Source organism: Gigantopelta aegis, chromosome 1, assembly GCF_016097555.1.
Source record: "Gigantopelta aegis isolate Gae_Host chromosome 1, Gae_host_genome, whole genome shotgun sequence".
Classification (NCBI taxonomy): Eukaryota; Metazoa; Mollusca; class Gastropoda; order Neomphalida; family Peltospiridae; genus Gigantopelta; species Gigantopelta aegis.
The window spans coordinates 31,697,790-31,721,875 of NC_054699.1; positions in this window are offsets into that span (position 1 = coordinate 31,697,790).

Genomic DNA, 24,086 nt, shown 5'->3' on the forward strand with positions numbered 1-24,086 from the left:
TCTAAAAGCCCTGTAATTTACGTATTTAGTGTTAATCCCAGGTGCGGTTTGTATGATAGCAACACGAGGCGGTGGTCACACATGGGTGCTGTTAACTGAAACAGTTCGTGTTCGTACTATGTTGATGTTTTACACGGTACTTGTCAGTTGAGAGCACTCCCTAAAATTAGTAGTCACAAGACCCTGTTAATAGCGTTATATTTTTTCACGGAATATATTGTGACATAGAAATGGTATTGAACTGCATGGAGTAATTAAGTGTGATGTGTAACCTTAACCATAATGATCGACGTCAATATAACCCAATTAAATTGTGTTGAGTAGTGCGTCATCAAATACACCATTAAAATTTCTTCTTCTTTTAACATTCGTCAGAACTACGGCGCAAAATGTAGAACGAACAAATGACACACTCAGAATCCGATTCTCCTTGTGCCAAGAAACACTATTATATATTCAGCAGCGTGTATTCATTGTTGTTGTTATTGTTGTTTTCACCAAACTAATATGGTAAGTTGCTGTGTTTAAAACCTCTGAGTTTTTAATTCGGCTAGAGCAATATTGTGCATGATAAAGTATATTATTCCAATTGAACATTGCATATAGTTGATGACAAAAGATGTTCAATAATTTCACTTGAGGACTATACACAATACTATAGCCCGAGTACTCCAACGGTAAGAGAGCTAGACAGACATTTGGACAGTTGTCAACACTCTCTAACCGTCAGCCAATCTGTATAAATTAGGCGCAATCGCTGTCTACCAAATGGTAGTCAAAGATTCCCATTCTAGCACAACAGCAATCCTATTTGACGTTACATACCTTTATATACAAGTAATCGGTCATTTTCGAGTTCCATTATAATAATCACTAATACACACACTACAGGAAGAAACCAAACAGCACCCCCTTGCAATAATGTTCCAGTTAAATACGTAGTTGTTGACGGGTTTCTTCGTGTAGTGTGTGTATTAGTGATTAATATGTGAACTTTTTTTTTCAAGGAACTCTAAAATGATCGATGTAAAGGTGTTTGACGTCAAACATAGGATTGTGGTTGTATCAGAGCGGGGATCTTTGACTACCGTTTTTTAGGCAGCGATTGCGCAGAATTTATGTACATATTGGTCTCTGGCGGTTAGAGGAGTGTTGATAATGCCCGGCGCAGACGAGCGTTTTTAAACGTATGCGTCTTGCGTTAAAAAACGCATCCGTACGAACGCAGTAAAACGCATCGTGTGCGACTCCCCTCTGCGGTGCGTTTTTCAGCGCTGCATCGATTTTTCAAATATCAAACATGTTTGATTTTAGACGCACAAACGCATCCGTCTCTTGCCGCATCCGTCTAAAAACGCACGTGTGCGCCTACTTGCGTCTGCGTTGCGTTCACATTTTTATATTGACCAATAATCTGTCTATTCAGTAACATGCCTTTCAAAATGGCCTCTCCAACTGATAGTTTAACAATTAACAATTACTGGTTTCATTGATGAATAGAACTGTGAAAACAGACCCGACCATTAAAAATTACTAACATGTAAATGTTTCAACACAAATAATTTCCAACTGCTCATCTTTGAAACAAAGACTAGAAATGTGTAATTAATGACATTTCTAAATAGATGAAATTAAAAAATATAAATTATTGCATTCATTGTACTATGCCTAATAATAATAATTAAAACAAACAATTGTGAAATAAGAAAGAATATGAATGAATATGAATGAATGAATGTTTAACGACACCCCAGCACGAAAAATACATCGGCTATTGGGTGTCAAACTATGGTAATGCAAATAAATAAAGTGATGATCAACATCAATATAAAAATTCAAGGTTTAAACACAAACAGTGTAAAGAACTGTGCAAAAACACAAATATCACAGAATTTTACGGATACTGAATTTTACTCAAAACTTCAGTTTTGTGCTGTATTGGCCATTCTCAAAGAGAATGTTACACCCCTGCACCACGGTGAGGTTACAGCACGCGCAGAGGAAATAAGAAAGATTTATATCGTAACAGTATATTGTACATAATGTTTTAAATAAAGTTTATTATGTTTTAAAATGTATTAATAAATTACTTTCTAAATTTATTCTAAATTTATAAACATTTGGTCTAGACTGGCAACACTTTGGCAGAAGTCTTGTTCTTTCATCTTTAAAAAAAGGACAACACATTATATAATGAAATTCATCACCAATTTCGTTATTTTTACACAGAAAGTATGTTCTATTTGTTAAAGTTATTTTTTTCCATCTGCCTTTTTCAATGGGAAGATAATGATTTGAGAGTCGAAAATGTAATAGTGGTAACCAATATTTTTTCTCTAAATTGGTTAAATATGTCTCGACCACAATATTTGATTTAAACAGTCTGTAACAAGATGCTTTAGATGAATTAACAATTTCATTGTTCCATGTTTGTAAGAACTGATCATGTAATCTTAAAAAAATTCTTTGTTTTAATAGTTTTACATCTGGTAGCTGGTTACACTGTGCAGTCCATACATTACTATATCCAACGTCATCCAAAACAGATTTGATAAAATTTAACCATTTATGATCACATATTCCAGATAGGCGCACACGAGACGTACCCATCTGCGTTGAGTCTGCGTTTTAAAACGCTCGTCTGCGCCAGGCATAACTGTCTAGCGACACATATATCTAGAAATTTGTTGACAACTATAAATATCTAGGTCATATTATATGCAAAAACATGAAAGACGATAAAGACATTAAACGACAGTATAGAGCCCTTTGTGTACGTGCAAACATGTTGTTGCGGCGATTTGCAAAATGTTCAGAATCTGTTAAAACACAATTATTTGTGAGTTATTGTAGTAATTTGTACGCGGGTGCATTATGGGTGAAATTTAAGCAGGATACCATGAAGGATCTTAACATATGTTATAATAATGCATACCGATGGATGATCGGACAACGACGACCATACAGTACCAGCAAGATGTTTGTCAGTCATCGAGTAAAAAGCTTTGGCGCTTTACTTCGCTCAAGAGCATATTCGCTGAAGAGCAGAATCGAAACAACTTCAAACGACCTACTTGCCCACCTGCAGTGTACAACTGTGTACGTCAAATCTGTATGTGTAAATCGCTGGCACAAGCTACTGTGCATTGGCGGATCCAGGAAATATTTTTAGGGGGGGGGGGGCCAAAAAAGAAGGGCACATTGACTCGTCAAAAGGGCACCTTACTATAAGTTTTGATATTTACAATTAATATGAATTCCTACAGTTCTACGTCATAATATACTAGCAATAATGAAGTAAATTGGCGTCACTCGCGTTAGAACCTCAATGGGGCCCCATTGAGACTCAATAACACAGACACATATCTGCAAGCTTGCGCATGTACACGAAAATCTTGATTTCATTTATCTACAATATAATTATTGTTTACTTAAAAAAAAAAAAATTCTACAAACAAAAAGGGCACTTGGACATTTTGAGGGCACTTGAACAATTTTTTTGGGGGGGACGCGTCCCCCTGGTCCCCCCCCCTTGGATCCGCCCATGCTGTATATTATGTAATCAGTTTTGTATGTGATGTTTATATATGTTCTATGGATCTCTGATCTGAAATAAAAATCTATTATTATTATTATTATTATATCCGTAAAATGGTCCGTTTATCGGTTCCGATTAACGCACGCGTTTATCGGACCCGATAAACTGTGACACATATATCCGTAATGCCATCCGTAAATTCAACATTAACGGAGCACATGGATTCATCAGACGATGATTTAATTATTTTGGTTACAACATATAAATTAATAAGAAAAAGGAAAAACAGGACCTGGTGAAAAGAAGAAGAAACCAAGGAGCGTTTCTCAATTTAATAATGAAAGATCTGTATGATGATGATGAAAAATTTGTGTGTGCTCCATGTGCTCCGTTAATGCTGAGTTCACCTGAAATATCAATTGTGTATGTGTGTATAGCTCATGAACATAAACTACGACAGCATCACATTTCATATTATAGAAACACTGCATGACACGGTAAAAATTTTTTATTCTGCTGAAACAAATCAACAAACCACCACAAGTAACCACAACAGCATAAACTACGCGGCTTGCTGTCGCAGTTTATGTTCGTGTGTGTGTGTGTGTGTGTGTTCATGTATTTATATAGATGGACTGAGAGAAAAAAAGAGATATTATGTAGGTATAATTATGTGCGTGCATATATATGTATGTATGTCTTGGTCGCGGCATTTTAACATTACTACGTGGTTGGGTCATTCCCAGAATGACGCCATACTCGGGGAAATCTTCCTCCGTTAACGGAAGGTAAACGGAGCATTTTCGAGCACTGTCCGAAACGTGCGATAATCGGATCCGACAAATAAACGTTACAGACTTATGTGTCGGTGTCTATTGAAAACCAAGGGTTGGAAATGATCCGTTATCGGGCGCGTTTTACGGCCGATAAACGGAGCATTTACGGACTTATGCGTCGCTAGCTTAAATGTCCGTCTAGCTCTCTTACCGTTAGAATACTCGGGCTAACAATAATATGAAATATTTCAGTAAGGCGAGTTTTTGCAGTCCACGCACGTGTGCATGCAGTAGCGTAGCGTGGGTTGCCAGCGCCCGGGGCAAGGCAAGTATTGCTCCCCCTAACCAGTAGACCGTTAGCACTCCACGAGTCCCTTCGACCAGTCCAGAAATTTGCGCCCGGGTGTGCATGGGTGGGGTTGGGTTTGTCTAGACTGTGGTGACCGATGTTTATTGGGGAGGATGGTCGAAAATGCTCCCCCTGAAATCTTTTATATATATATTTTTTTAATTATTATTATTTTAAAAACCACAACAATTTTCTCGACCACCAAACCTCCTCCCCTGCATAGGCGCTTGCTGTTTTCCTCTAGATGACGTTTTCCTGCCAAGCACAAAACGCTTGCAGCAAAACAGCGGTAACAGTTACTGTTACAGTGCCGTGTTCAGTGACGGTGGTCAACGGTAACATTAACAATTTAGCTATTCAGATCTCAATCTAATTAAAATTAACTCCACTGGTTAATTACTATTAGACCAGTAGAGCTAATGTTAATCAGATTGTTCAGATCTAAGAATTGTATCTTAAGGAAAGACATGTGTGGCGTCAGACATATGGTTAAAGGGACATTCCTGAGTTTGCTGCAACTTTTAAGGTGTTATCGACTAACAAAGCCTTTTTAAATATTGTCATTACATATCTAATATATTTTTCTGCATAAAATATTCGTGGCTGTATATTAAACGTGTTTCTGATCGTTCTAATATTTTTACTAGGTTAAATTTCATTTTATTTCCTAAAATATGTTTTCGTACGTATGAAATTATTTGAAAACAGAATCCAGTTTGGGCACTTGCAAATATTGATACGACCAGAAACACTGAATGTACAGACACTTATATTCTAAACAAGAAAATATATTTAATATGCAAGTTTAATCGTAGAAATATTTTATTAGTCGGAAACATCTTACAATGCAGCAAACTCAGGAATGTCCCTTTAAGGACCACACAGGTACTGAGAGAGGAAACCCGCTGTCGCCACTCCATGGGCTAAACTTTTCGATTAGAAGCAAGGGATCCTTTATATGCACCATCCGACAGACAGGATAGCACATACCACGGCCTTTGATATACCAGTCGTGGTGCACTGGATGGAACGGGAAATAGCCCAATGGGCCCACCGACGGGTATCGATCCCAGACCGATCGCACATCAAGCGAGCGCTGTACAACTGGGCTAGTCCCGCCCGCCTTGTGATTTAGATGCCAAGAAATCACGTTTCTTAATGCCATAGATGGTTCCCTTAGTGTCAGGCCCGAAACTGTTAAAAATATTATCAGCTTTTACAATAAAATTGTTCAGGCAGGGGTGGAGGTCGTCTTTGAGTGGGTACCCGCTCATGTGGGTATCCATGGCAATGAAATGGCTGATCAGTGTGCTAAAAGAGCCGTTTTGGATGAGGAAGTTAAGGTTAAAATTAAGTATAATTATAGTGAAATTTATTCAATAATTCGTCGGCGCTCCGACGAAAGGGCGAATATTCAAAATTTTGAAAATTGACATAAAAGCATTTTTCATATTGTTGGGCCAGTAGATTTTTATTCTGAAAACAACAACTTGGTAGTTTATTCCTTTAATTAGTTAATTAATTAATTAAATTTTGACAATGAGGCAAATCGCTGGATAAAGCCCGTAACGTTATCTGACGAACAACCGAATTTACATTCGCCCGTTAGTCAGAGAAGTGACGCGATTAACTAGTGCATTGTATTCTCGCACGAAAGGGTGAATACACGTTCTAATGCAAAAGACAACTTGATGAATGCATTTATAAATACGTGCTCTATTTATCACTCTTATATTCATGTAAATTTCAAATTGATCACTGCTAGCATTAAGGATCACCCACAACTACTATATGTCTAGTGTTGATTAGCTCCAATAATTAGTTTTGTTCCATTCATGATGAAATTGTTATTATATTATATACTGTTCAAAATAATTAGGGGTATTCATATATAACATTAAATAATGGATATTGTTCATTATATCTTTTAATAGGAATTATTGCAGGTTATTAGACAATGCATTAGCGTGAAATTTTAATGTCTGGGTAGTTTGACATGGAGAGATGAAACACACATTGTTGCCAAATTTGATGTTTTTGGTTCAGGGGTTAGTAACTAGTTGAATTCTCATAATTCGCCAAACATGCACGGATCCAGTGAGACATTCTCCTTATCAAGCGTCCAATCTGATGATGGTGTATTCTGACCCATTCGTCTTAGAGCGCTACACCCAACTCGGCCAAAGTAGTCGGCTGACATTCCAGTTGTCACCCCATGATGTCCCAAACTTGTTCAATGGGTGAAAGGTCGGGAGCTGGCCAAGGAAGAGTGTGGATGGTTTGCTGTTGCACGAATGCCGTCACTAGTGTACTACGATATGCACGGACATTGTTGTCTCGATACACGAATTTTCTGTCAGCGTGACTCGCGAAAGGTCCACATATTGGTCAATAGTACTGGCCTGTGAGCCTCCATTGAACAATGTGAAATTGCATTCTAGCACCACAGGTATAACTGCCCCTCCAAAATAGTCATGAGCTTGGATGTTAACCTCGACGTACGGCTCAATGGGACGTCGCCAAATCCGGTCACGCTGATTATGTACATTTAGAGAGTACACCTCAATTCCTTTGAAACATCACTCTGGTCCAGCGACGTGCCAACCATTGTCTACGTCGTTCACAACATTGGCGTGGCGTCTGTCAGCAATGTGTCTCACCGTCAAAGTGGTCGTGAAGTGAGGCCGGCGTTGAGAGTTGATATGGCATTTGAGTTGATATGTATGCCATCTGTTTCGAATCGTCTGATCCGAAACTGTCACTTCAGCTGTAACACGAAGGTGGTTGCCTATCTGAGATGTAGATTGGCTTCGATTCCTCAAAGTGTAGGTTCTGATCAGGCGATCTTGAACTGGAGTTGTGGCCCTAGGCAGGCCTAAACGAGGCTGATCATCCACGTTTTCAGGCATTGTATGTCGGGTCCACAAACTACTAATCACCCTCTGAGACACGTTGAGTGTTTGTGCAGCAATTCGCTATGTTGTTCCAACCTGGAGCATACCCAGAACTCCGAGTCTTTTCCCACGTTGCAGATGTCGAATGTTTACGAAATGGACGAATATTGACGACAGTTTGCCTCTGGGGTTAAGATCTAGTGTCTGTATTAAAAACAAGACGGCATTCTGCCACAGTGAATGCAAACAGTGTTAAATTCAAAGTTGCACACCAATCACGTGCAATATGTGCTCACGAGATTTTGTACGAACAGCTGTGTTTAGGGGATGCGTTAAGTAGAAATGTTGTAATGCATAATTGATTTTGAATATTCCGTACTTATTTTGATCAGTATATTTTAAAGTTAAATGTCATCATCTATAATGTTAGTTCATGAATGGAAATGTTATATTGTATTGATTTATCATGGGTATTCACTAATTATTGAATACCATTGTTTCATTATTATATGCATTTTTGATCAATTGATTCGATATCTGGAATGCCCATCAGCAGTTACTGACATCAGCTATGCATACGTTCAATGAAAGGGGCGGGATTCAGTTGAGTGCTCGCTTGAGGTGCTTGCGTTGCAAGATCGAACCACCTTGGTGGATCCATTCAGCTGATTGGGTTTTTTCTCGTTTCAACCAGTTCACCATAACTGGACAAAGGCCGTGGTATGTGTTTTCCTGTCTCTGGAAATGTGCATATAAAAGATCCCATGCTGCATTAGAAAAAAATGTAGCGGGTTTCCTCTGATGACTACGAGTCAGAATTACCAAAAGTTTGACATCCAATTGCCGATGATTAATTAAACGATGTGCTCCAGTGGCTTCGTTAAACAAAACAAACTTTCACGTTCAATGAAGTGTTGTTTTTCAATACTATTAACTGCTAGATTTGCTATTTTATGACAATGCAGAAATAAGACTTATTGATGTTCATGTTAAATATTTTCTTAATAAAGTTGCCACAAAATTCATTATTATGATCATGAATAGCCATCAAAGCGGTCGTGTAAGTTACTCATTGTCCAATTATTGTTCTATAATTAAATTATGTTGTATGTTTTAATATTGTATCATTAATTGCCAGCCACATGATAAGTGCTTAATTTTTATACCAAAGTCGTTAGAATATGGTTACATTAATTCATTTTAACTTTGATTTTTCCTTGCTTATATTAAAATTAAAGCACCATGCCCTGGACACACACCTTCACTATCTGGGTGGTCTGTCTAGGACAGGGTAGTTGTCGGTGGTTAAATAGAGAACCCATTTATGTTCTTTGTTTGACACCCAATGACTGATGTGTATTTTTGTGCTGGGGTGTTGTTAACCATTCATTAATTCATTTAGAGAATTATTTCTGGGTGGAAGCCGATAATGGGATGCGAACCCCTGTACCTACCAGCCGTAAGTGATATGGCTACTCACTATACCACCGAGGCCGGTCAAATTGTTAGAGAACAGAGGCTGAATACATTGCAGCCATCCTAGACGATATCCATCAAAAAGGGAAATCGTGGTCGAATCATCAAAGTGGAATGATATGTTATTTCACAAAAAGGCGAATATGTACTTAACATTTTAAACAGACTGTAGTTAATAGAAAAAATATTCAGAATCACGTGAAACCTTTTGGAATTAAAATACACGACGTTCAGTTTAATGACTTTAAAAATTTTATGAGATTTTATGATATCAGTTTCAAATAGGATCATTTTTAAAAACGTCAAATTTTGATAATGTTATTACGTAATTTGACAAAATTGCATATTCGCCCCTTCGTCGGAGAGCCGACGAATTGTGCCATGCGTTGACCGTCTATGGCAAACAGAGTGGAACCATAGGACGAGAGCATGGCACGCTAATATTAAACCTGTTGTCTCCCCACAGGGTCCTATATCATTTAATATTAAATCTACTAAAATAATTACTAGATTACGTATGGGTGTTTCTGTCGCTTTAAACCAAACTAAATTTAAAATGAAAAAAAGTAGCAGTCCTAATTGCACCCATTGTAATGTGGCAGAAGATGTAAATAATTTTTTTATTCTTCTGCAATAAATATACAAATAACAGAACTAAATTAAAAAACTTTTTTTATATAAACAATATTGTTTTTAATCCAAAAAAATTATTAAATCCAAATAAACAGTATAAATTAACTATAGATAGGTTATTAATGGCCTATGTGATGGAGACAAAGGTTAATATCTAAATATTTGATTTACCATGTATCATTTATTTGTAATATTTTATCTAATTTTTTGTTTCTATTAAATTACATCTGGGCGCCGGGCTCATAAGCTGGTAAACAGCACCGAGCGGCAGTCCTGGAATCGCATTTGGAAAGTTCCGGGGCAATACTTGGTTGTTGCTTCTCCGGCCCCGACTGGGACACCCCCTTATTATATGCACGTAATGTCCATTAGGGTATGCGTTTTGGGAGTGCTATCTCGCTTAGTCCGGTACCAGGATGAATTAAAACTATTAAAATAAAATTAAAATTAATATCTATTTTTCCTTTCTTACCCCCCCCCCCCCCCCCCCCCAGTCGCTCTCCCCGGAATTTAATAATTTATTTAATTTAATTATTTTTTTAATTATTAATTAACCTTATTTTCTCATTATAATATTAAGCTAGGGGTAATTCTCACCTTGTTGTACAATTCTAGGGTTATACTTGGGCGGGCGGGGTTTTATCTTTAGCCGATTACTTTTAATTTTTGTTGTCTCGTTTTGTTGTGTAATGTATATATGTTGTACGATTGAATGTGTGATTGTTGTTCGGATTATGGGGGGAGGCTTATCTGGCAGTAATCCCCTCCCCGTTCCGGAAACTGCACCTTATACATGTATATAGTTCGTCTTTTTAAATTTGTTTAATATCTATTTTAAAAATAAAATAAAATAAAATATAATGTAGGTTACTGGCATGCTCGCTCATTTAATCTGTTTCATATTTTTTATCATTATTTTAACTATGTTTTAAATTTTTAATTAAACAATTATATAATTTAACAGGGCAGGTAACTGGGTTGGGACACTCTCCTAGTGACCTTCTACTAAAGTTTTAGGTCACTCTACTAGTGACCTTCTACAAATGATTGCCATGACTGGATCGAGCTGCGGTTGGACACGGTGGGGTGGGGTGTGTGGTTGTGTTGTCGGTGGTTAGGTTTTTTGGGGCCATAGGGCATAGGCGGTTTGGTCGTAGGTTTCTGTGAAAGTTCCGGCCCCCCTTCTCGCCCCCTCCCCCCCCTTCATCCTGGTCACACCAAGGCCCGAAATACGACTGGTAATTTTTTAAAATAAATATTAAATTTAATATAACTTTTCTGTGGACCGGGCTTACCCCCCTACCCTTTCCCTTGCCTCTGGCAAATTATAAATTATAATTTTTGTATTTTTAGACTTCCCCATTTAAATTTGCGTTAATTTTAAATAATGATATAGGTGTAGAGTAGGGATTTCTGTATTTCTTTTGGGAAAGCATTCAAAATTATTAATGTCGACATAATATACAGTCAAACCTGCCTTCGCGGCCACCTCCATATGGCGGTCACCTGTCCATGGCGGCCACCCTGAGGTCCCCCCAATGAATTTTACTATATATTTTACCTCTATATGGCAACCACCTGCTCAACGCGCCCAGCGGCCACACTTTTGTCATAAAAAAAGCGAAAATGAACCTGCTATCGCGGCCACAATTGTTTTTTAGTGCAAGTTATAAAGAAATGTCGGCAATCGTAAAAAAAACCGTAAGATGTTTTTGTTGATATAACTAATTGGCTTGATAAACAGCGGCCGTTTAAAGGTCGTCGGTCGCTTAGCTGTGTTCGTTAATTAACAAGTGTTTTTAATCTGGATTAACGGTGCGATGTACTAGTCATCGGCGGTGGTCATTAAACGCAGTTGATAAGAGGGTATCTAGCCTAAAACAACTGGAGTTAAACGTGTTAACTCTAGAAGGAATTAAATACTGCTGCAGTTTATTTCTGATATTTATTTTCAAAATGCCACCTAAACCCAGTAAGCCGATCGCGTTAACGTTGGAACAGAGAGTAGAGGTCATTAAAAAATCAGAGAAATACAAATTGAGTGCTAGAAACATTGCTGAACATTTCGGGGTGGGGTGGGTAGAACTCAGATTGATGGCATTTTAAAGAGAAAAGCGGAGGTGTTGGCAGATTATGATAACACCAGCCCTCTGACAGAAAAGGGCAGAGAAAACTTACAGGCAATGAGAATATTAACATGTTGGTTTGGAAATGGTTCCAAGATGCCACTGCTCGTAGAATAAATGTCAGCGGTCCACTGATTAAGGAGAAGGCGTTAAAATTTGCCGAAGATTTGGGAATAGCGAGTTTCAAAGCGTCAAATGGGTGGCTGGATTCATTCAGGCATAGGCACAACATCGTCGCAGGTACACTAAGTGGGGAGCGAGGTGACTTAAGTGACACTGCAGTTCGGACTTATATATGACCTGCATACGGCGGCCACCGCCTATGGCGGCCACCTCTCTATGGCGGCCACTTTTGTCATGTCCCACGAGTGGCCGCCATAGACAGGTTCGACTGTATATATATTTTTTTACCTCTAGTTTAAAATTTCAAAATTTTATTATAGTTAGGTTTTTCCTGTCCCGAGTCAGACCACCAATTATATCTGAGGCCGGACTCGGGATGGGCGTGCTCGAAACCATAGAGGTAGGTGAGCACGTTTAAAACATATCTAATCTAATCTAATCACGTTTAAAGCCATCCAATTAAAAAAACCCCACAAATCTGGAGAAGCATGACCCCGCCCCCCCCCCCCGCAACCATTGTACCCCTCCCTGAATATTAGTAAGTACCCTTTCTACACGTTGCACCCCCTCTCTATAAAAATGCTACATGTCCGTCCCTACCTTGAACATCAATGAGCGCCCAAACAAGTAAATGCTAAATTAGGTAGACTATCATTAAATAGATATTTACAAAATATTTACTTGTCAGTTTAATATGTAAGAAATAATCGACGAAAATCATTTTTATTCTGTTTCCGACAGTACTATAGTAATAATATCAAATGCATTCAGAAGGAATACAAAGAATTAGAAATTATAGCTTACACGTTCAGCACGTGAAACATGTTTAACACCAGATGTCCATGACCAAATTTACTGGCGGAATTGTTTAGGTGAGGTCCGAACGGATCCTGTTGTTTTGGGTTACTAGTTTTTTGTCCATATTCCTTGATATTTTCAACCAAATGGGTTTTTTTCTCCAATTAAAACATATAATATATGTTAATGTAATAATGTAATGAATAAAACCATTAAGTTCGAGAATGCGCTCGAAAGTGTAGATTCGAGGAAAACATAATTAACTCCTCCCTACGGGGCTCGTGCTCCCCCCCCCCCCCCCCCCCAACAAATGCACATTTCTTCATACGTTATTCATTAGAGCACATCTACGCAACACGGGACAGATGTGTTTTGGGAACACTCAAGTAGTTTTCAATATGTACAACTGTTGTTATGTAATTTCAGTCCAGTCTTTCTAAAGACTTAAATTATAATTAACCCCTGTTCTAGGGTTTGCTATTATTTGTGTGTTGGGCAGTGGAGGATCAGTATTGACATTGACTGTTGTTTAAAACTTTTTCGTGCATATATACCACGAAGGTTTCACGCACGCCTGTCCTGGGCTCAGTCTCTGGCCTTTGCCAGTGACCGAGTCCAGGACAAGGGGGGGGGGGGGGGGGTGAGTTTGAAGTGGGCAGAATTTTGAATAAGTATTTAGTAGTGTCCAGCGACTGCGCGGACCGACTAGTAGACACCGAAAATGGGCCGTGTTCTGACTGGCTGAATTTCGATTCCTTCGGATCTAACTAGAAAAACCTAAGTCTACGGAGACTAACTGCACCTAACGTCATGTCCGAACTAAGAATTTAAACCCAAAAATAAGTTTGATTGCTCGGCCGAAACGGTTTTAAGGTGATTTGAGCAATTGAACGGGCACCAAAGTAAAATGCGTTGGACTATTTATAAAAAAATAAACATAAGAATTTGGAAGGTCGATCAAAACGTGTTTAAAGTCCCAACTAAGCCCAAAAAGGAGGTTACCTGTCCTAGTTAAGGTTGGCGCAGCAGGATTCATGGCGAGTTGATGGACTGTTCAGGCTTGAAGTTGGGGAGTCCTTCGGTCAAGACCTGGATGTTGCGGTCGATGGCTCCTGGGTAGATGTCTCGTAGAACCATCTTTAAGATGCGGTGGATGGTCCCGTTTGACATCGATGGCATCAGGAGCCCCTGCCTGTACAGTCCTTCCTGCTGAGCTGTCACATAAAGTTTGTCGGAGTTTAGGGCACCTTGTAGCTGGTACTTCCCTTGTCCCGATGGAAGTTGGCGCCAGTGCTTGTCGTCCCAAGGTCCCTTTAGATGTTTGTTATCGGTGAAGTCACCGATAACCGCCCCCGTGTATTTCGTTGGCAGTCTGTCACAAACGAGAATCCAATCGGATTCATCAGACGTCAACGGTACGGTGATCGATGACATCTTCCTCTTCTTGAATTCTCGCTGGACCGCCGTGGTTTCAACAACAACTACCGGAGGTAGTGGTGGACTTGCCGGTGGCTCATCAATGACCACGTGGCCCGTGTCCATGGTACTCGGTAGATCGACAGAAGGGGCCGCCACTGTCAGTGGAGCTGACAGCTTTGGTCCCCCCTGGGTCTTTCCTGGCGAGTGCTTCGATCGAGCAGGTAAACTCGGTTGAGCAGAATGAACCGCCCCCGGTTGTTGAGCCACCGGGTTTGGTTCACCCTGCGCCGCTCCTGGTCTCGCTCTCCTCTTCGGGACAGGTGGGACCGCCCTTGGCGGTTAAGCCGCCAAGTTAGGTCCCCCCTGCGAAGTCTTGGGTCGCCTCCTCCGTCTTCTGCTGGTTGTAGGTTGCTTCCTGTCACTGCCATATAATAGCGTGACGGTCGCCGAGTCGCCATTGTGCTCGATCCTATACTTGGACAATGGCCCAAGCGATCGAAGCACAGCCCCTAGGGTGGGGGGGGGGGGGGGGGGGGGGGGGGGGGGGAGAAATCTCCACGCTCTCTAAACACAACTTCATCGCTTGAAAGTCGGGCATAAGTCCTCATTGACATTGATGATTTCTCGTTAGAACTAGTCGGAAGGGCCGTAGTAAGTGTAGTAAAGAGAAGTATTGAGGTAACGTGCCTCGCGCACTACGTAAGAACGTGTTTAATACGATACGAAGGCCTGTTGTGGGATCGTCCGAGCAGTCAATTTTAATTTATATATATCTTACGAGGCTTCCCAATCGTAATCACTTTTTTTTTTTTTAATTATTATTATTATTTTTTGCGTGTGGTGGAATTTCTGCATTGTTTCTGCTTTATGATTTTGTACTCAGTCGGCAACTATTTGCTAATTTATGTTGATATTGTTTTACGTAACTTCCTCAAGTTCAGTCGGCAAACGTTTGCTAACGTTCGCGAACTATTATATTTGTTACCGACGTGGCCATTTTGGTTTACGTCTAGCGGACGTTTTTGTGCACGGTCTGACTCAACTGCATATTGAGGTCGGACAACATGTCTCCACTTCCTGTTCAGACTAGAAACCTCAATATTACTTGCCAAGATTATTTTACTAGATCAAGTAACGAACCTTGTTCTTTGTCATAGTTACTCTTAAGGGCGTAGCCTAGTGGTAAAGCGCCTGCTTAGTGTGCTGTCTAGGATCGATTTCTTGTTCCAGCCAGTGCACCACGACTGGTATGTCAAATACCGTGGTATGTACTATCTTGTGTGTGATTGGCATATAAAAGATCCCTTGCTACTAATGGAAAAAATGTAGCAAATGACCAAATATTTGAGATCCAATAACTGATGATTAATAAATGTGCTCTAGTGATATCGTCAAACAAAACAATCTTCTTTTCTTTTAGTTACTCCAAATGAAGTAGTTTTTGTTTCGGGGCCCGTCGACCATTCTGGTCGCGCCTGATGCCCGGTCGGTGTGGGATCGATACACGTCGGTGGGCCCATTGGGATATTTTTCGTTCCAGCCAGTGCACCACGAATGGTCAGCCGTGATATGTGCTACCTAGTCTGTGGGATGTTGCATATTAAACATCTATTCTATTTTATAAAGGATCTCTTGCTACTACTGGACAAATGTTGCAGGTTTCCCCTCTAAGACTTAAAATTACCTAATGTTTGATGTACAGTAGCCGATTAATAAATCAATGTGCTCTAGTGGTGTCGTTAAACAACAAATGTGTGTACTGGCTACCTGGACGTTCTCCACATTGACACCAAATAGCTCACCACGACTGGTATATGAAAGGCCGTGGTATGTACTACCCTGTGTGTGGCATGGTGCATATAAACGATATCTTGCTGCTAATTGAAAAGAGTAGCCCATGGAAGTAGCGACAGCGGGTTTCCCCCCTCAATATCAGTATCGTCCTTAACCATATGTCTGACGCCATATAACCATAAATAAAATGCGAGTGCGTCGTTAAATAAAATATTTCTTTCTTCCCAATAGCTCATGTATTTTTCGTGTTGGTGTGTCGTTAAATATCCATTTGTACCAGTCATTCCTATAGTATCGTAATCATCGATAATCACCGAGAGCGATACAAACACATAGAAAATAGGATGGTTAAAAACCTAAGAGATATACGTTACTGGGACTAAAGACTAAGGTAAGTATATTTTCTTAGACAAAACTCGAAGCCTATTCTCAGAGTCCGTTAGGACTCACCAACGTTTTTGTGTACTTTATATTTTTCTTTTCAGGAATTGGTTAACTATGTATTAACACGTTCCACACTCTTTTTTTTTTCCTTTCTATTGTATCCTTGTAGTATATATATTTTTTTTTCAGTAACATTGTGTAAATTATTTTTTAGGAATTGTTGATTATGAATTAACACACTCATCTCCCTTTGCTGTAGTATACTTTTGTTAGTTCATCTCGCTTGTTAAACTTAGGTACTTAACAACTTAAAACGGAAAATTAACAAAACGCTGATAAACTACAACAAATAGTCCAAACATTCCAACTAACGATATTGCGGGCTCCGTTCAGGTCCGCACAGAAAGGCTAAGTTAAAACCAAATCAACAACAAACCACAATCGATAATGGTAGACCCAAAACAGAGCAGTGGAGCCACGCCCGAGATAACGGAAGAAGAAATCCATGTGTCAACACAGGACGACAAGGAACCATCCCCCCCCCCCCCCCAACATCGCCTAAACTACCTCCTAAACCCAGTAAGCCAACCACCTCCCCGAAATCTCCTACCCCACCCCCCAAACCCAGTAAGCCCAATAAACCCGCCACCTCCAAGAAAACCAGAAAAAACATAATCGATAAGGCAATAAACCCAGACACTGAATTTGTTAGCCTCAACCCAAACCATAAATCAAACGAGCTGGCGCGCAATCTGGCCCAAAAATCCACCTTTCGCCCCACCCCCGCGACTCCTAGGAGCGCAGTAAAACGGCTAGGATCCCTCAATCTTAGCCAAGAGGCCAACCTATTCTCAGACAGCGACCAGGACGACCAGGACGACGAGATGGACAGCCATGATATCCACCCAGATGTAACCACTCGTAATAAATTCGATGCCCTGGCCACCCCTGGCAAAAGCCATAAAAAGCTAAAATAACAAAACAAACGGATAACATTAAAGGAATAAGGCAAGTCCTCATAAACGGAGCTAACCCAAGCCCATACCAATACGTGTACTGGCAACACTCACTCAACAAAAATACAACCAATCCCCTCCAAGCTTTCTACCACACCCAACTGACAAACGGGACGACCTACATCAAAGGAGAAGAAACAACGTTAGAAGTACTGGGGCCACTAATCAGACTAAAGATGAATCCACAAACCGGGAATAAAGATAATATAGAATTAAAAACAGTAGGCAAGGAAATAACCCAACAAAAAGTGACAACACCCATCCTGGAGACCAGCCAAAGCAGCACCGAGAGTAAAAAACTGCATACAATAATCCAAAAACACCTAACGGTAGGAAACACCCCCAAAACATGTCAAAAAAAGTTAGATTTCTCTAGTTCTCAAACGATCAACCCAACAACGAGAGCGGACCCCACCGAAGCAACCGCGTCCGCCACTCTCGCAAACGCAAAAACAAAAAAAGTCTGTATAACAATAAACAAAACCGCTGCAGGTAGCCGACCCCAAATGAGAACCACCCAAACCACCAGAGCACATCAACGATACCCACCAACCAAGGCCACAAACGACAGGAACGCAAAACGAACCCCGGCCAAAAGTATAAACTTCCTAAAAAACAAAAAAATAATACCCACCCAACATAGTGATAAGACCACTAAAAACGGAAAAAGGATAACCAGTAAAGCCCATACCAAAGAGATTACCTCTACCTCCAAACCTATCCCCCCCCCCTCACTCCAACCTAGTGATAAGATTCACAACGGACCCCATAACCAGTAAAGCCCAGTACACAAGAGATTATCCTCTACCTCCAAGTTTGACACCCAATCCCCATTTTTCCCTACTCTCATTCATCATCCCTTCTCAACGGCCACCCCACCCTCCTTCACCCCAGCACCCATCCCTACCACAGTCCCCCCCCCCCACACACTAACCCAACCACCACCTCCCCCCCTCCAACCCCCACCCCTACCGTTAACCTAACCCAAAATACCACCAGCACTGATACCCTGCCATCCCTAACCCCCACCCCAAGCCGTAACCTAAACCCCATCCCAACCCCCCATGCCCCCACCCCTACCCGGTCGTCACCCGATATCCCACCACCCACGACCCGAGCCATCCCTCCAAACAGCCAACCAACTAAACCCATTAACAAATGGTTAATTAAACTCCACCCCCCCCCCCCCCCCCCCCCCCAGGAAACGACTAAAACGGCACTCCAGGCTGGAAACCCCCAACTTAATATAGATAACATTACCATTTGGACCAACGGATATTTACTAATCACGGCAGATGTTACCACAGATAACTCAATCTCTATCTCAGGTCGCAGGTATAAATTACAATAATACGAAATAAAACCATCTAAATGCCATCACTGTCAACAATGGGGCCACGGAGCCAACAAATGCCGACACCACCGAGAGATGCCAACATGCCACAGATGCGGCCAAAGACACCCCAGAAGCTCCCTAAACTCCCCATGTACACGACCCATCCAGTGTCCTAACTGCCTCAGCCGGCACATGGCCCATGATAACCGCTGCCACCACTTCCAAAGAGCGATGCGGCAGCTCAATAACTAAAAAAAACCCCAATCCAACCAAATAAACCAGATAAACCAAACAACCTTTAAATCCAAACCAATTTCGACAACCATCTCTTACGCCGAAATGGTCAAAAACAAAGAAAACTCTCAAATTAGTGAACTAACCAAAATTTTACAAAAACTAGCGCAAGAGGTAGCGGAGCTAAAAAATAACTTAAACCGATCAATCAACTAAAAATCAAACTCTGCCTAAATAACTAAACCCAACTCCAGGACAGACAATGGGAGACAAGTCTCCACACACCGTAAAAATTAATGATAAACCAAACAATAAAAGCCTTAGTGTTCTCCAGTGGAACGCTAAAGGCCTCCACTCAATGGGACATGGTGCTGAACTCATCCAACTAATTAGCACCAATAACAACAAGCCGGACATAATATGTATCCAAGAAACCTGGTTAGGGACTGGACCCCCCCCCAAAAAAAAAATAATAAAAAAATAACAACTAAACAATTTAAAATACCGGGCTATACAACATACTATAAACACCGAGAGAATAGCACTAGAGGTGGCCTAGCCACGCTCATTAAAAATACAATCCCACACAGCGAAATTAAAACCGATACCTTAAATACCAATCTGGAAGTCCTAGGACTTACAGTACTAAATAAAAAAATGCCTATAGATGTCATCAATGTCTATAGCCCACCAGGAGCGGCCCTCAAAAAACTAACCATAAACGACTACAACAAACTTATTACGCAAAAAAATAACCTAATCCTAGTAGGAGATTTCAACAGCCATAGCCCACTATGGGGAGGCCAGCAATCCGACACGCAGGGCGACATACTCGAAAACTTCATTAATATAAACAACCTAGTATGTCTCAACGATGGCAGCCCCACCTACTTTCACGACCATCTAGCAGCCTCCTCTGCCATCGACCTAACCATAACCTCTAACACCATAGGAGCAAACGCCCAATGGGAGGTACTAGATGCTCTTAATAGCGACCACCTACCCATACTAACTACCTATAAAAGTAACATAGCGTATACCGAACAACAAAAATTCCTACCTAAATTCAAATTTAGTAAAGCCAACTGGGCAGGCTTTACAAGCGACTGCAGCAAACTTAAACTAGTACCTAACATAGATATAGATGATGCAACCACTAAAATCACCAACGAAATAATCCAAATAGCTGAAAAAAATATACCTAAAACTAAACAACCCACAAAAAATTCACCTGTAACTTGGTGGACAGATGTAATTCAAGCAAAATGTAGCTTCAGAAATAGGATGAGAAAACTCTTTAAGAAAACGGGTAAACCAGAATACCATACTAAATATAAAATAGCAAAACAAGAAATAGGTAAACTAATCACGGAAGCTAAACAGGCTAGCTGGCAGACATTCTGCGGGGAAATCAACACCAGAACCTCTATCAGGGAAATGTGGAAGAAGGTTCATGCCATCCAAGGACAACGCACGTTCACTACAGTCCTCCAAAAAAATAAACTAGCCACCACAAATAAACAAAAGGCAGACCTCCTCAGTCAAACATTTAGCAAAAACAGCAGCAACGAAAACTTCCCCGAAATATTCTTTAATAAACTTAAGAAAGATAACAACCTCCCAACAAATAATACTAAAAGTGATACTCAGCCTAATACGGACAACCTAGAATTTAATCAACCGCTAACACTAGTTGAACTAAAAGCAGCCATTAAATCTAAAAAAAGCACCGCCACAGGGCCAGACCAAATCAGCTACACGCTGCTAAAACATATGCCAGATGTAACCCTTGAAGTAGTGTTGTCGCTCTATAACAGGATCTGGGAGGAGGGTCGCATGCCCGCAGCGTGGAAGCACGCGGAGTGCTTTAGCCTCCCAAAGGCGGGCAAAGATCACTCGCTCCCGGGTAGTTATAGGCCAATAACACTCACTTCGCACCTATGCAAAACCTTAGAAACCATCATCAATAAGCGACTAAATAACTACCTACTAGAGAATAAGCTAATTACTAATGTACAAAGCGGATTCAGAACTAAACACTCAACAATTGACCAGATAGTTCGATTACAAAATAGCATAAATGACGCCTTCCGCAAATCCAATAAAGTACTAGCAATTTTTATAGATATTGAAAAAGCATTTGATATGGTATGGCGACAGGGACTCCTCAGCAAACTAAGAACTAACGGCATTAAGGGCAATATGTTCAATTTTATCAATAACTTCATTCACAACCGATCAATATCTGTTAGAGTAAACGGACACTATTCCCAAAAAACTTAAATAATAAACGGTATCCCACAAGGTTCAGTCCTATCACCAACCTTGTTCAACATCTTTATCAATGATATAAGCAAAGCGCTTAACGCCAAGAGTAAAATTAAATCTACCACCCCCCTAAACACAGCCCTCTTCGCCGACGACTGCGCCATTTGGCGCACAGGCAGAGTAACTAAACAACTATTTAGCCTCATGCAGAACGACATGAATAAACTCAATAACTGGGCCCAGGACTGGGGCATAAAACTATCAGAAACCAAAACAGTCTGCATGCTATTCCATAAGGTCAACTCATCCGATAACCACCAAATAACCTCAAATAACAAACCAATCCCAAGGGTCAAAACCTTTAAATTCCTGGGAGTAACATTCGACTCAAAACTAACCTTTAGCGACCATATAAATAACCTAATCAAACAGTCTAAAAACACTCTAAACTTACTACGGGCAATCTCAGGTACCAGTTGGGGTGCGCAAACGGAAGCAATGCTTTTGGTCTACAAAGCATGTATCCTCTCCAGGATAGACTACGGAGCCCAAGCCTACAGCTGCGCCGACCCCAAACTGCTACAAAAACTAGATATCATACAAAACCAAGCCTTACGAACAATAGCCAAAGTCCCACGTAACACCAGCGGCCAAAGCCTCGAGGTAGAATTTAACATCATGCCACTTAAATATCGCCGCAACCTACAACATCTTAAATACCACCTAAAAATCCACTCGCTTAAATTAGACCATCCAGTTCAAGAACTTACCCCTATAATTGCTAAACCAGGGCTAGAATTTAATAATAAAAAAAAAACTTAACGACTCATTCGCCACCAGGGCCAGTAAACTTGAAATAGAAGTCGGAATTGATAACACACCAGTAGCTCTATATAACATTAATCAACCTATGGAATGCCACACTCCATACCTAATTAAAAAAGCCACAGACGAAACACCGTTTCCGCCATTTAAAAAAGTCCTGTTTGAAGCAGCAGCCAATGAAAACTACCCAGAACACATCCACGTCTACACAGATGGATAAAAAAACCCGGACAATGGCAGGGTTGGCTTCGCAGTAGTAGAAGAAAAGATATCTAAACACGCTAAACTCGTTAAATACGCCAGGCTGTCAGACAACTTATCAGTCTACACAGCAGAACTGACAGCCATCTACGAAGCACTAATCTGGATTAAAAGTAAACAATACCCTAAAAGCGTCATTTTCTCTGATAGCCTTAGCTCAATCCAATCTCTACAAACTAACAAATCTACTAGGCCTGACATCTTAGCAGCCATCCACAAAGTACTTAACGAGCTAAACAAACTTAAATTAACAGTAGTCTTCGAATGGGTCCCAGCCCACGTAGGAATAATTGGTAACGAAGTAGCCGACTATGGAGCAAAAACAGCACTAGCAATTACCAGCACAATTACCACACTACCCTTAGGAATAACAGAGCTCATGTCAAAAGCAAAAAAACACTACATAAACCAATGGCAAGCTAGCTGGGACCTAACTAAAAACACATGGCACTATAACATCAAGCCTCTAGTTAACTCTATAAGACCTAAACACAAAAACACGTATGTGGATAAGCTAATCACTAAACTACGCCTAGGACAATCGTCAAAACTAAACAGCTGCTCCTTTACTAAATTAAACCCAGAATGTGATTGTGGCACCCGGGAAGATATGAAACACTATCTCCTGGATTGCACGCTACATACCACCCAGAGACAACTAATGTTAAAATCAATCACCGATGGTAACCATAATAAACATATAACGCCTAACTTTCTACTAAACCCGGATAAATGCCTAAAGCATAAAACTTTCAAAGCAGTTTATCGGTTCGTCCAGTCCACCAAACCAGAGTTATAAATAAATAAAATAATCTTCAAAACTACCCACCTGTACACCCCTACACAAGAGTTGTAATTAAAAAAAAAAAAAAAAAAAAAAAAAAAAAAAAAAAACTTCTTCCGTATAGATTAATGTACATATTATATTATCAAATTATTAGTAGGTTTGACAATCAGCCCGGCCCTCCAAACCAAAACATTAAATTAAACTGTTAACTAAACTATACATAAAGAATGTTCAAAACCACCCGCTTGTAAGCCCTTATGTACGAGCTGCTACCACTTAGAACTCGGAAACGATGCACTCTACTATAAGTGGCCAAAGGTGGGGAGGTAGCGAACTTCCGAATATACTAATATCAATATAACAGGTTACTAACTATTCTTCAAAAAACAACTTGGCAAAATCATGCATACCATTCCGTATGTGACCACAGTAACACAGCTGAACAAGAAATTAACCAGCCATCCCAAACCTATGTACCAATCAGGGTAGGACCACTAATTATCAACTTCTCTCTTTTCAGCCGCCCATGGGTCCAAGCCAGCCAGCCACAAAACCCACCTATATATATAACGCACATTTATGTATTTGCACCATGCACTTAGTAATGAATAACACTAGCAGACGCGGTAAGTCACCTAGGGCACTGAAAGACAACCAGAGAACAGAATATAGAAGACCGGCCAAGTAAGATCAATATAGTTAATGGCGCTAGCCCACAAACAAAGTAATATACAGTTACCAATAGATAGCGATAATCACTTGAAATTGCGGGGGAGGGAAACCAAATCAAAACAAAAACCACTATTACCTAGCACGCCAGAAAAGGACGACTGTGATGTATGTGACTATTCATTACTAACCAACTAACTTCTCTCTTCTCTCTCTCTTTCATTGTATGTTAAATAATATGCTAGGCACTAGGCTTTTTTAACCAATACACACACTACAAGGGCGTGCCCTTCAAATTAGATAACCAGAATAGACTAATCCCCCCCCCAGCCACTGTGTTAACCAACCTACACAGAGGCATGGGGGGGGAAGGGTGGTCA